Genomic DNA, 15,239 nt, shown 5'->3' with positions numbered 1-15,239 from the left:
CACACCATTTATCCAGCATTCATAATTATGTGAAATTATATATACATATATATAAACAAACAGATGTTACATGACTACTGGCTGCTTTGTAAATTCTTAGGACAAATTTTACCCATCAGGAATTTGTTTCTCTGAAGCTCTGCCATCTGCTTAGCCACAGTCGTTATACCCATAATTCCTTCTACGCTCGTTTCAAAATAAAAGGTTTTTAAAAAAATCAATACCTCTAACAAGCTTCAATTTAATTAAGAGGATGACAGGTATAGATAAAAGGTCGAAGTTTATTTCTTATCATAATGGTGTTTCTGCCTAGGCTACTGCACTGCTGTTATTACTGATACGCACACATCTGCTCCCCCAAAAATATCTATATAATGAGGATTAGGGTCAGCAACATGATATACATTAGCACCTGAGGAAAGGGAGGAAATGTCACTTTGAGCCCCAAGAAAGTGAACTGATGGCACAGGAATTCACCCCACAAAATTCCCTTTTTCTGCAAGACCCTTCCACACTTGACAGTAGTACTTAATTATATCTTGGCCGCTGTAGGAGAGACATGGAAGAATTAAAACATGTGGAGAGGGCTGTGTGTAACCCTCTGGTGAGTGTATGTGACAGTTTCCCCTCTGAGCTGATCTACAGAGGATATGAGTGGTTACAGTCCCCAACTACAGAGCTTTAGCTCAAGACGTAGTAGCTCATACTTTCAGTCTGAGTCCCTGGTTCAATTCCCGGTGTGTCAGCCAATATGAGGTCTGTCACGTAAGTGATGACTCATCTGGGATTCAAATGACTGCCTTATGAAATATACTCAAGAGACCAAACAGCTAATGTCAGTCAGGTTTATCAATATGATATAGGAAAAAAGTTCTATATGATACCAGTCTCTGAAGAGCAGTTCTGAGCAGCAGCGTTACATTCACCTTATGCAGAAGGCGTGCTCCCCTAAGTTACATCCCTAAAGCCATCTTTTTATACCCTACTTGTTTACCAGTAAAAGGTATGATATACATCACCTGAAACTGGATTCAATTAATCAGCTTTTTATCTTGTTTTTTTCTGACACCCGGGTGTATCCCTTTATCTTTTGTTCTGAACCCAGGCATTCCAGGTCACCATGCACCCTTATCTTCCTTCTGGCTACATGCATAGCAGGTACTATGGGGCGTGAAGACACCTCCCCCACCTGTACCAGCATAAATAGGTATGTGAAGATACTTGCCTTTCCATTGCTACAAGGAAACAAGTATATATCCTGATACTGACAGCTTTACTATCTATATAAGCCAAAGCTTACATCAGATAATGCAAAGTGTTTGGGATACTTAGCATAAGCAAACAAGATTATAATCAAGGTACAGGCCAATTTGGACTATATAACTGCTAAATTAATGCTTAATAATATGTATACTTAAATGCTTGGAAAATATATTGTGGGTAGTATTGTCAGCATAATATAGATGTATACTAGCCAGCAGATATAAGTCAACAGCATCTCTAAAGGCACAAACAATTATACATGTTTGTTTTGTTTAACCACTGTGTATGCATTCTGAGCTCTACCTAGTATGCTTTATAAATCTCTAGAACTAAATAAACTATGTTACCAAATGACTTTCTATGCAGAAGTATTTATAAAACCATAGCTGTGGTTTAAAATGTGATATATACAAAAATCTCTCAGTATGATACTTTATAACTCAATGTTTAAATACACACAAAAAGTCTATAGGTGAGATAGCAACTACATACTCCACATACACTTTCAGTTATACCCTGTGATGCTGGCAAACCAGGTGCCAGCTCATGCCAAGGTCCTCAGGCCTCACTTGAATACTGCCAAATGCATAGATGGAGTCAGTCTGGTGCAATCTGGGTGTTAATATTGTTAAAATAAGTATTAGAGTTATAAAAATGTTCTTAGTGTTTAGACTTTATTGAATGGTTGTAAAATTGATGCCTGCATTCATCTCACTTATAACATCTATATCCCCTATTGTAAGGTCACATTTGATCATCCGCATTGTAAACCTCTAATTGTGTGAATCACCAGACAAGAGAGAGACACTAAATAGTGTGACATGCTGGCCTCCACCAGAAGGTAGTATGTCCTGCCCCACAAGCAAAGCACATCAATACCATACAAACTATTATGGAACATCAAAGAGAACAACAAGTCTTTGTTTATTGTTCTCCCCTTACCCCCAAACGATGAGAAGACATGCAAGTGAATTCCTTCCATCAGCTGAATTTTTAATTCGAAGCGGAACGGGGAAGGGATAAAAAACCCCTAACAAGGAGGAACTGCATCCTTGTGTTGCTTGGACTCTGAAGGGCAAGAATTACTGAGCATAAGCAAAAAAATCCCCAGTGCTTAGCCTGGGTTAGCCCTAAAGGGCATATAGAGCTTGCTGATCAAAGAAGCTTCTATTACTTTTTGAAAGTTAAGATTGGAATTCATTTGTTTATCTGCTTTAACCTTGTAATTAACTCTCATTTCCTTTTCCTATATAATCAATCTTTAGACAGTTTATTATAAAATTGGCTACAAACGTCTTTGGTATGAGAGCTAAAGTGCAACTGGCCTGAAGTAAGTGACTAGTCCTTTGGGAGTGGGAGTAACCTGAATATTGCTGTGATCATTGGTGTAAGGACCATTGATCACAAAGGTATGCTTACTTGGGTGGCAAGACAAATCGGAATACCCCAGGGAACCATCTGTGTCCTGGGGCTGTTATAGTGTCTGATGAGTTGAAACATTGATAATTGGTTGGTGAAATCTTAGTACAGAACTCACAGCCAATCTGGGGTATGTGTCCTGTTTCCTAACAGTCTGGCCTGAGGCTGGTACTTATGCTCTTAAGCCCCTGCAGGACACCTTGACACACCCTTCAAGCTTTCAATTGGTATAAAACAAAACATTGAACTCCCAAGTGTCAATGCTCAATTTAAAAGTTATAAAAGGTACTTTATATTTCAGTCAAGACCTGACAGACCTAGTCTCCAAGTGGTGTAAATCAGGGGTAGGTGTAGTTCCATTTACTTCAGTGAAGCTATGCTGATTTACACCAGCTGACTATCTGGCTTGGTGTATTCATCAAAAAAATAAAGAGGCCAAAGTAGCCAAAAATTCCTTAAAATGAGGCATGCCACTGAGTAAAATAAAACTCTAGATGCTACTTGTACATACATTTCTATTTCTTCTTTTCCATACGCACACACACTTCTCTTTAATGGGGATTCTCTTTTCATTTTATTAAATTGAACAGCAAGATCCCAAAGTTACATTAAAGCACAGTTGCCAACTCTAAACAACATTATGACCCCTAATTCTGCATTTATTTCCATCTACTTCTGTCCTTCCTTTTAAGGCCCTGTTTCTCCAACGGGCTCTGCAGAGAGCCCATTAACTTCAGTGTAACTCTGAGTGGGTGCAAAGGTCTGCTCACACAAACCACTTATAGGATGGTGCCCAAATTCAGAACACACCTCCTGCTTGGAAACTGGGACAATTTCCCCCTTTTAGCCCCTTTTTCAACCTCTGTGCAGACCTGACGCAGAATGAGCAGATCCAGTTCAGCATCAACAAAACCCTTCTCAGTACAGAAGCTCCCAGTAAGGGAAGTAAACACAAACACAATAAACAATATATAGATGGGTACACTGCAATCCAGTAAATTACCGAAGGTATTGTTTATATAGAACCTTTTGTTCTAGAAAGATCCTTAACTGTCATTTTCCTTGCCATGCACTGCAATACAATCTATCTCGTTTCACAGCCAAAAGTGCCTCTATATCCTTTTGTCTTCTTTTCTTCAGCAGCTCAACTATTCTTTTGAGACACACAGGGTAAGTATCAACAGGTGTGATGGAGCGTAAAAAGGTGTGAGCCTGTGATTCCATAAAAGACCATATGAGCATGACGTATGGGCAGGGAAGGCATAATTCTCAGCCAAGAACATTGGAACATCTGTCTGCCTTCAGCTTGTTCACCTATGGTAAAGGCTACATACTATCATTAATCCAGCTGTGCAAAGCATTAACGTTTAAAAATAAAACAGTAGCTTTTGGGGCTACACAAGGCAAGATTTTTACTTCTTTGAATTAAGCAGAATGATGCATGTTTGAAATATAAGAAGCAAAAAAAAAAAAAAAAGAGTTCCTCCCACTCTTTGACCTTGCACAGGAGATCTTTTCAGATCAGAGCAATTATAAGCTACACTTAACATGGCTGAGTTTCATATGAAGAGGCCAGCATTGCTCAGAAACTGTTCCACATGATAACTGCAATCGCTGTGTTTTGGCTGAATACATTTTGGGCAATATCAAGCCATTGGTTTTTTTAAACTAGATTTCCCATTAATTTCGTCGAGGAGGTGACCTAAAAGTAAAGTCAAAAGGCCACCATCACTGGAGCTGGGGAAAAATTTTTGGACAAATAGTTTATTTACAAAAAAATGCAGTTTCAGGTCAACACAGTGTTCAGGAAATCAACATGAATTTGCTAAATGATTTCAGCCAAAAAAATGTTTCAAATTCACAAAACCAGAGGAGGAGGGAATATGAATATTAAATATATTAATTGGAGCAGGAATTGGAACCAAGGTATCCCCCCTGCCAGCTGGGTGCCCTGACCACCAGGATCACCACAGAATCATTCCCACTGACTCTGTCTGTTTCAATTAATATGTCGTTGTTTATGCAAAGTGAATCAGCTTCAAAATTCAGCTATCCGGTGTTTGTCCCTCAAAAACTATTCATCTGGAATCTGTATAACCGTTCCTCTACTCCCTCTGTCGCAGTGAACTCTCCCATTTAATTTGTAATGTGTAATATGAAATTATTTGTGATGTGTGTGGAGCCCCACTGTCCACATCCAGAGGTGCTGGCACAATTTTTACAGTGTGGGTGCTGAAGGTGGAAACCATGTATTTGGGTTGTTATTACTACTTCAAGCCAGGGGGTGCGGGAGCACCCCTAGACCCAGCACCTCTGTCCACATCCTTAATTCCAGCAAGGCATCACTTTCTTTCCCACCACCCACTGGCAAAAGCCGGAAATCTAGACCTACATGGGAGACAGGTAGTTCTATCATTTGTTCATTCTCTGGACCTCTTTCTAAGAGAAAGGTGCCTTCTTGAACCATCTGTTCATCCAGTCCTCCTCTATGTGGTTCTCAGAATGCTTCATTTGGAAGACCAGCAGCCCATGGACCACTGACGTGCGATAGACACAACTAGCTTGAGAACCTCTGTCATATGTAACAAAAAGCTTTCGAGGCTGAAAAATGGATGGAAATACAAGCAGTGGGAGTTCTTTATAGCCGTTTCTAAAAATTCTGAAGTTGAAGATGTCTTGGGAGGAAGCAGGTCCCTAGCAGCACAAAAAATGTTAACACAGATGTTGCAGAAACACAGGGCTCTTCAATGGCCGCAGTTATTCACTCCAGATGTCCCACTTTCTAGCTGCAAAAAGGTTAGGGTAGTAATAACCTAGCTATTCTTTTCACAGGCAGCATTGCTGTGAGAAATAAAAGCTCAGTGAAAACCTCCACTCACTGTACAACAGTGGTAAAAAAAGGCAAACAAAAGTGAAGATGTACAAAGGATGGGATAGAATGTACAAACAATGGGATAGAAAATAACAGTGAAAAGTAGTACAATGCCATAATGTAAGTCCACCTCACCCAGAATACTTGGTTCAGTTCTTGTCATCCTTTCACAAAACAATGTACCAGAAATAAAAGGGGTTCAGGGAAGAGCAACCAAAATTATTAGAGGCAAGGAAAGATATGTGGGGAAAGACTTGAAAAGACTGCTTAGTTTAGAGAGGAGACAAATAAGAGGGGACAGGACCAAGGTATACATGAAAATGAATAGTCTAGAGAAAAGTAAACCGAGTTCTCCAATCTACCCTCCTTCCATACAAAAACTGGAGAAAGACAATGAGATTGAAAGGCAGCAAATTTAAAACTGATAACAGGAAATGCTTTTTAACAAGAAAAACCTAAATGAAAAAAACCATCTCGCATTAACCTGTGGAACTCACTGACATTTGATATGACTGAAGAGTTTAGTAAAATTCAATAAAGGATAGACACCTACGGTGGACAATGAGAACATCCACAGTTACATTTGATAAGATCTTTTAAAAAGGAGATATAAACTCTCATGCTTCAGGGGATAACCAGCCAGTAACAGACAAGGGTTAGAAATAAATTTCTTGCATTGGAAGGTTATTCCATCACTGTCCACTACAGAGTTTCCTGCAGCCTTCTTTGAAGCACCTGGTGCTGGCCACCATCAGAGACAGGATACTGAACTGGATGGACCACAGATCTGATCCAGTCTGGCAATTCCTATTTGACTATATAAACACATATTCATGTCCTCTATTGCTGTGTTATGTCACAATTAAGTTGTTAATTCCTCAGGACAGGGACCTCTCTTTATTTGTTCAACAAAGCGCTAAGCTCTTCTGTGGCACTGCATAAAGTTGTAAATTAACTGCAATAAGTCACATGCTTTCCCATTGTCATTAGATCATCCATGTCTGGATTTCTGGGTTTGACAGAATTCTAGCCGCGGCAGAATCAAGTTGCTAGCCCATAAGTTTCCAGTTATATCTTTGATCTCAGGATGAACTCCTCAGAGAAAAAACCAACTTTGTGGTAGATTTCCACTTTAGGCACAGCCCTAAGCAAGGGATGGTATATATGTTTCACAACCCTAAGAGAAGCCTCAGCTGGCATCTCAAAGATACCAATGGGACCACTTGTAGAGTACAGTACTACTCAGCAGCAGTAAGACTGGCAGAATCTGACTTCAACTAATTCACCAGCAACACAACTTTATACAGTAAGAATCTGAAAGCTGGCAAAACTCCATCTTTTTTCCCATTTCCACATCTACAAGCAAAGCTGAGAGTCAGCAGTGAACAGGGAAGAAGGGGCTAAGGATCTTAAAATATTCTCTCCGTTTTGGTGCATTAAAAAAAGAAGAAGAAGAAAGAAATTCCATGACATTCCCACATCAGCTGTATAATGCTCCTCTGTGAATCAAACTCTCTAGTTTTATTCCAGACATGCTCCCCTTTAGCAAGCAATTCAAGGCCATACATTCCAAGACTTGATAAAAATTTGAAAACAAGACTGAGAGTAGGTTTCATTTTGTGGTTTGAAGAAGTTAAATGGAGTGAACAGTAGAGGCTCACAGTAGGAAATGATAGACTTCACTGCCTTGAAACTAATTTGTCAGACATCTACCAGCATTACCTTCAATGGGAAACAGACTGCTAGAGTACACAGGTAAGAGACATTATTAAATATAGAAAACTGCATTAACATATAATTAATGGTAGGAGTTAAACACACAACATCATACAAAATTAAAGGAACACATAATCAATGGGGGGGCTTTAGGACACTATTTACTGCTTGGTAAGCTCATCGCCACTGTGCTTAAGTTTTATAGCCCTTAGGGCATGTAAAATCATTACCCACTTTTGAGCCTCTTTTGACCATTGCATCTTACTCTGTAAACTCCCTTTATTCTGTAGCGTTAACCCAGAGCCTTAGCATTATTGCTATAATTGAAATCCAGGTTAACGGAGAACTCTTTAAAAGGAATAACCACACAGGAGGCTGCTATGATGTAAAATTCCCCAAGCTAAGTTTGGTCTCATTTATTAAAACATTTTCCTGGAGCACACCTGAGGGAAAGGTACCTATATCTCTTCATTACATTTATATACATGACCTCTAGAGGTCCTCTACCACAGCTTCCATCATTTACAGCTCCAGAGAGACTGTACAGAAGTCTATGACCTCCAAATCCTTGTATGGTCCTAGGAGAAGATTCCAAATAGGAACCTCTGGGAAGCAGTCTGCTTTCCAAGGGTGACTCCTAGATGTATTTTGCTGCTCCACGAGAATTTGATGTAGTTCACCCCTGCCTACAATTGCCAGGAAACTATGTCAGCCCCTTGCTAGCAAAAATGAGCCCTAAACATTGATAACAAATAGGTTAATGTGAGTGTGGAGCGCTGCCTCTGCTGGGTATAATCAGAACTGCTCACTTGTGTGTCACAGGCTCTGTAGTGCTATCAAGTACAGGAGAGTCTTCTTTAGTACAAAGAATAGGAACTTGTGTTTTTAAAGCAGACAGATCTGAGTTCTATCCTTACAGTTACCAGAGAGTTCTGAACGGGCCCTGAATGCAACATTGTGAAGTGCTAGATGGACACAGGCGGTTTCCGCTGACATAGCTGGAACTGAACAGGGTCCAGAAGGCAGATCCCTGAGAGACTGCAGTAAACCTGCAGGTCTGGGAGACTCTGCACTGCAATCACCAGCTGTGACTTCTAGCAGCAGACTGTGAACTTTCACTCAAAAATTCTGGTGGCTTCTTGGATCCTCAAACGACTTGGATTCTTTTAGGCCCAAGGGATGCTATACTGAGCGCACACTTTTGTTTTCAAGTCTGCAGGACTTTGCAAGCTAAATCTAAAATGGTACAATAGCACTAAAAATCTGAGTACTCTGTTTCCTCAGATGCTCTGATCTGCTGTCTAAGCTACTTGCGCAATCTAGGCCACTCTTGTGGCTATACTTCTCTCTCCTCGCTTCTTCTATGCTACGTGCAACTGCAGTCCTCATTAGGCTTCTCTCTGTCACTCTGAAAAGCACTCTCAGCTTCCATGTTCTACTCCAGTTCTCTCCCAGCTTCCCTCTTCCACACCTATTAGCCCTCAGCTTCCTCTTTCATGGTCTGCTACCTGGGAAACCTCAGATACAGTGGGATTTTATTTTAAAGCTAAAAAAAGATCATCTGCCCAGTAGGACTCCATCAGCTCCCTTGAAATGAAACCTCAGCTCTTCAGATCATTCCCATCCTTTGTTTGCTCCCTCGCTTAGAAACATGGGACTTTACACCAATTAAAATACTCTGTGCCAAGCAGCAATAATGATCCATTTCCCACAGTTCCTCACACCAATTTGAGATGCCCTTTTATTTGTTCCATCTTATTCTGGGTATTTCATTATCTCCTCTGAATGCTCGAGGCACAAATACAGGAACATATTGCCTTAATATTTAAGTTTATATCCCCTTCTGTCACACAAATGGAATAAAGCTAGATCTTCTTAAGGCCAGATATTGGCTTAATACATTTAGAGACCATTATGATCATGTTGTCTGACCTACGTAACAGAGGCCACGGAATCTCAGCCAGCGATACCAGCTTCAAGCCCAGAACAAGATCAACTGAGTTACAGAGTTTTTAAAAATCAAAATGTCCAATCCTGATTGGCCGTGCACAAGAGGGGTGTGGGAGAAGAGAAGGCATGATGCTTGCACCGCAGCAAGTCACAATATCGCTTGGGAGTGAACCTACTGCTACATGCCAGCACCACCAGCTGTTCTAGAACCCCAAAAAGAGTGGGGGAGGGTGGGGCCACGGTCTCATGCCTCTCTCCCCATACCAGCCAGCAGAGCTCATCAGTTACAGATAGGAGACTATGCCATTGAGGAAGGCACTTTTCTAGGGCCCCCACAAGAAGAATTCAGCGGCACCAGCTGGAACTCTGCCTGTTTCAGCCCTTCTTCCTTCAGCTCATTTAAAGCACTTTTCATCCATAGATCTCAAAGCCTTTCACAGAGGAGGGAAGTTTCATTATCTTCATTTTACAGATGAGGAAATTGAGGGACCGCGAGGTGAGGTGATTTGCACAAATGGTTTGTGCTGTGGGCCCTCATCACAGTATGTGAGCACCTTCCGTTGATAAAGAACAAGTGTGGCATCGAATCAAATACAGACCCCTTCAAACAAAGCCCCACAGAGCCTGTTTCAAGGATGGTCAGTAGCACTGAAGAGACGGCTTTGGGCCTGGACGATGCTGATGTTTATTATAGTGGTACCTAAGGACCCACCAAGAAGGGGGCCCCATTGTGTTCTACAGTCCCGCCTTGGAGACCTTACTGACTAAACAGGCAGAGATGGGATGGGGGGAGAGGTAGGAGTCACAGGCAGGGGGAACAATATGAAGGCAGCAGTTCCTTTATTTGGTGGGTTTGGTTCAGAAGAAAGAAAAGTGACTGGAGCAAACAGCCAATATATATATAAAACAGGCTGTCTGATGATGTGAGGTGGTACAAGGGTTTGCTTGGTGTGAAGACAGTACGATTCCATAACTCACATGTTACCTCGAAGGAGTGGCTCTGAAACCATTACACAACACCACCATATATATATTCTGTATATACCACAGAAGGTACAGAAAATGCTACATAACAAGTGCTTTAAAGAGTTTTTTAGTGTTGTTGAGGCTGTGTTTCATAACGTTCTTTGCTACCACTGGCAGGCTGGGAGGAGAGTAGTGAGTGGTCAGGGGAAGGCAGAGAGTTACACCTGCCATCTTCACACATAGGGCTCTCAAGCAGCTGTGTGTCTGAGCCATTCCAGCAGTTCCTGTACACCCATGTGCTCCTGCGCTGTAACAATGGGAACTGCAGCTACTCGCCCAAGGCAGCTGTCAGTGCAGATCCAGACCAGGCTCTCACATGGGAGAGTGTGCAAGGAGCCTCCTCTCACACTTTGCGCAGGCTTGCCACAGTCCCAGTCCCTGAGCCTGGAGAAGCACAGAGACCACTTCTTCTGAATTAGCTCGGGTGGTGCACATCCCCGGCCTCTGGGAGCAGTGAGGAGGGAGGGCACAGGCCTGCTCCACACTGTGACAGCTCACAGGCCAGGCACACCATGGGGAGCGCTGGAGGCTGCAGCTTCCTAAAGGCTGCACAACAGGAAGTTCCAGGATGGATTGTGCCTCCCGCCAGGGTAGTTCACCTCTGCACAACCCTGTACTCTGGTCTGTACTGCAAATGGCACAAAATAGACCAGAATGTGGCAATGGCAGCAACCCAGGTAAACAGCCCCCACTTTAGCACCTGCACAGAAGGGTCTAGTTTCTACTAGGTTTTACCTTGTTCCTTGTAATTTAAAAAAGTTACTAAAGTTCTTATGCCATTTGTGAAATGTTGTGCGATAACATGCTTAAGCCATGGGGATTCTTCCATTCTCCCAAAGACACAACAGCGAACAGCATCATCTTCCCTTTGCTTTCAGCTGCAAATGATCAACACATAATACAGCCTATGAAAGCAACGGTTCTTTTTCTCTGCTTGTGTGGCCAGAGAAGAGAGGAGCTCCATGTGATGGTGAATGAGATATTAAAGTGGATATATATGACAGAATGAAAGACTTGTAGCTTTCCTAATAGCCAAGGTTGCTAATTAAAACTGTTTTGGAAGAACTGCGACTAGCATATTATTCAGCCAGCTATATGTTATAAATAAGAATCACAAACTGACGTGAATAGCTTTCATATGTCAGTTGAATAAATAGATTTGATTGTGCCTTTTAAAATCGCATATCCAGACACAGAAGGTAGACAATTGAGAATTGCTTGGATATTCTCCTTTATCAAATAGCAATTATTTATTATACTGTATGCACTATGCAGTATCATTTCTTTCTCTTGTTTTCCAATTTATTTTTTTTCATCTTAAACCAGGGCTGTTTATACTCTTTCACAGGATGTGTTTAGTTGAGGATCTAGGTGGCAATGCAGCCGTGTATGAGACATCTACGTTATTGAGAGTGGTGATATCAAATGTACCTACTAAAGAATATCACAGGATGGAATAATGGAGCTGGAGAAAAATTGACTAGACTGCAGAAAAATAGATACACTGATTTCTTTCCTTCCAGCCGCAGTTACAAAGGGCACTCAAAATGCAACATGTTTATTACAGAGAATATTCACAGGATATTTATTGTCAGCAAATGCTAATTAAAAAAAACCCCAAAGCTAAAACTATTGAGAACATCTGCTGACATCAGCAGTCCTGTTATCATCAGTGAACACCCCAAAATGACTTTTACCATCAGCCACAAGTTTACAGGGTTATTGGTTTGTTTTAAATAGAATTACCTCTGTCCTGTATGAAAAATTCCTTCCAACCATGAAGACTAGATCCCACTCACAGCCACCATGTCTTGCTCACTGTTTAAAACAAAGTAAATGAACACCAATTAGAAAAATGACATTTACTATTCCAGAGTTCTGATGAATTTCAAGTCATATGCAAATCCTCATACAAAATCAAGATTTAGGGTCAACTTTCACATAGGAGGTCGCAGGAGGCTCATTGTGTTCTATAGACAGATCAATGTTACAATATACCTAAGATAAGAATACTGCAATTGCAATAGTCTTAAGAAATACAGTGTATAAATAACTATACCTTATTTAAGAGTGCAAAAATATTTGGCTAGAATTTGCCCTGTAATGATACAGTGTTTGACCTTATTTTCCCCCTATTTTCCTCTGTAACTAAACAGTATCACAATATTCCCTAGGCCAGTGGTTCTCAACCTTTTTCCTTATCAGGACTCGTCCCCTTACCTCTCCAACCCTCCTTCCCCATAACCCGGACTTCTCTCCCATTTAGCAACATAGGAAGAGCTTTGTGGTTGCAATCCCCTGACATTTGTTTGGGTTTTCCACACTGAAAACCCATGCCCTAGGGATTCCCTATACTTCAGCAGGCCTGCCACAGGCTTTGCCTTCTCTCCTCTGCCAAGGGATAAATTGTTGGCTGGAGGGCCAGTGATAGGAGCACAAGGAGCTGCAGACAGGGCCCCTCTGAGCTCTGGCTCTCTCTTCTCCCTTCCCAAAACTATGTTCCGCTGTCTCCTCTGCCCCCTCCATTGGTCATAAGTGCTTGGAGAGTAGGAGCAACAAAAGGCCGCAAGAGCAAATGCTTCCCCTGTCACTGAACTCTTTGTTCTGGTTCAGAGAGCTCATTCCTTAGACAAGCACTGACCCAGGGTATGCAAAACCTTTCACCAGAGCAAGATGGCAGGTAACTAAGGCCTTGTCTACTCAGAAAAGTTGCACTGTTTTAATTATAGCAGTGACGTTAAAGCAATACAATCAACCTAATGGGGATGCAGTTATACATGTATTTACCCTGTTACTGCTTATTCTTATGGGAAGGGGAATACGCTATACTGGGATAAGGCGCTTTTAGAACAGTATAACTGTGTCCACACTAGGCGTCACATTCCTATAAAAACCTCATGATAAAAATTCACAGTGACAAAGTTATGCCGGTACAAAAATTGTGTGAAGAGCAGACCTAGGTACAGGGAATATCGAAAATACTGTTCAATGCTGGAAGTGTTCACTGAATTTCAGTGGGAATTGGGGAGCTAATTAGGCTCCTTTGAAATTCACAGCCATAACATCACCTAGGCTGTGTCTATACTTGGAAAGCTTTTGCCGGCATAGCTATGTCAGCTAGGAGTAGGATTTTTACCGACAGAGCTTTGTCAGCAAAAACACTGAGGGTAGGTGCAATTTTGCTGGTGTAATTTATGTCACTTGGGGAAACTGGAGTAAGCTGTACCAGCCAAAGTTCAGTTTTGCTGCTATAGCTGCATCAAAGCCTGTTAGTGCAGCATAGCTCCAGCTGCAGTGACTAAATTGTGACTTTGTTAGATCAGCCACTGTCCATGTTCCCTTTAATGCTACAGTGCTAAATGCCATACTTCTTCTTGTCTTGGTCCTCCTGATAGACTCAGGCTGGTGAAGCTGTAACCTTTGTGTATTTATTTCATCATGTAAATTAGCAGGTTTTCGCTGTTGCGGAATTATGTTTGCCAATAAAAAGGAGAATTCTTTGCTAGGCTGAAAGAGTTTGCTGGCTAAACATTGATTTTGAAGGCTTGGCTGCACCGACTGGATATTAACGTTCTTGTTTACCTCTCCCTTCTGTTTCTGACTTCTTGCCTATGAATTTAAATAACATTTAAGCCACCTTTACTCGGGCACAAACTTCTATTTTACAATAAACCCTAACCAGGTAACAGCAATATAAATCAATGTTAAGAGCAGATCCAGGGCTACGTGCTCCGTCCCACAGGTGGGGAAAGACTGCTGGATACATGCCATGAGCAGAACACAGATGAGTGGCATCCTGATTCCTCCCCCTGTGAGGAGGAGCTGGAGGCTGCACAAAGAAGCAAGGGCATACAGATATCAGTTCCTGTGGAGCCCTATGGTATACAATACAGATCAGGGAAATGGTGTCTCCCCATGGAGGGCCCTCACTCTTCTCACCAGCAAGTGGTCTTTAGTCCCCTGCCACACTTGCACCTCCTCCACCCTTTGAAGGGGGCAGAAGGTGTGGTGGGACAGTAAATAATGCTCAGTGTGGCATAAACTGCTTTCTGGCTATCTGAAAAGTATTGATAGGAGAGCCTGTCACAAGAGTGACAGCTCCAGGGCTCTATCTCCCTCCAGACCTGACAGAGCTCCCCCCAAACCTGTGGAACCCCCACCCTCTTTTACAGAGAAGTTTCCTGCTGCTTTGGGGTCCTATGTTCCTTTACCCTCTCCCATGTTCATCTCCACATCACACATCTGGCCTTTCACCTCCATCACCACCATTATTTCAATGGGAGCTACAAGGGTCAAAGAGAAGGTTCTGGTCCTTTAAGTGCAAGCTGAAATTATTTTTTAAAAATACAACCTTTAGGGAGTGAGAGCAGCTACAGAAAAGAAACAATGGATGGTAAGGACAAAGGGGATCAAATTCCAACAGTGTTGTTTTTCAAAGTGATTCTAAAAATGATATTGTGAGGTTCAATGTTTATTGTCTCTCAAGGAATCTACATTACATATGCTCCGTTTACAATGTTTTCCTCCTCCCCTACTTCTAGTTCTGCAGGCTCAACTGGGATCTAAAAGACAAGCTGTAGTCTTTCTGGCTTTCATACCACCACCGTAATATGAAGATTATACAATCAGAATTTAGTTAACATTTCTTTTGCTAAAACAAAAGCCACAGTAGAACGCAGTTCAATCCTACAGATGTATGTAAACTTATGTATAAACCTTATTTTCCTTGCTAAAGCAAGCAGATGTGACTGAATACACAAAAAGGACAAGGTGCCATTTTAAAACAAAGTCACTTTGCTTGCCAGACCTGTACTTGAAATTAAGAGCTTTGAGAACCCTGGACAGAGATGTTCTCTGATTGGCAGTCAGTGATGTCATACCAGTGTCAATTACAGAAAGTAATGCCTGTATTTACTTTTTAAAAGAAATAATTATCTCTCTGAAATTGCAATAAGACACTCAGGACATCCCATTTCCAAGGGATTACACTGCA

At 41.6% G+C, this 15,239-nt stretch overlaps 1 protein-coding gene across 16 annotated transcripts in view; it reads right to left on the bottom strand.

Annotated features, from left to right (window-relative positions):
- DAB1 (DAB adaptor protein 1) overlaps positions 1–15,239 on the bottom strand; it is a 677,908-nt gene that overhangs the window by 357,738 nt on the left and 304,931 nt on the right. For all 16 annotated transcript variants that reach the window (XM_073357549.2, XM_073357567.2, XM_073357578.2 and 13 more), the window contains exon 2: positions 11,993–12,064. The gene's annotated coding sequence lies outside the window, so the exon portion shown is untranslated. The remainder of the gene's footprint in view (positions 1–11,992; positions 12,065–15,239) is intronic.

The sequence above is a fragment of the Lepidochelys kempii genome, chromosome 8 (assembly GCF_965140285.1).
Source record: "Lepidochelys kempii isolate rLepKem1 chromosome 8, rLepKem1.hap1, whole genome shotgun sequence".
NCBI lineage: Eukaryota > Metazoa > Chordata > Testudines > Cheloniidae > Lepidochelys > Lepidochelys kempii.
This window is presented reverse-complemented; position numbering and strand designations above follow the sequence as displayed.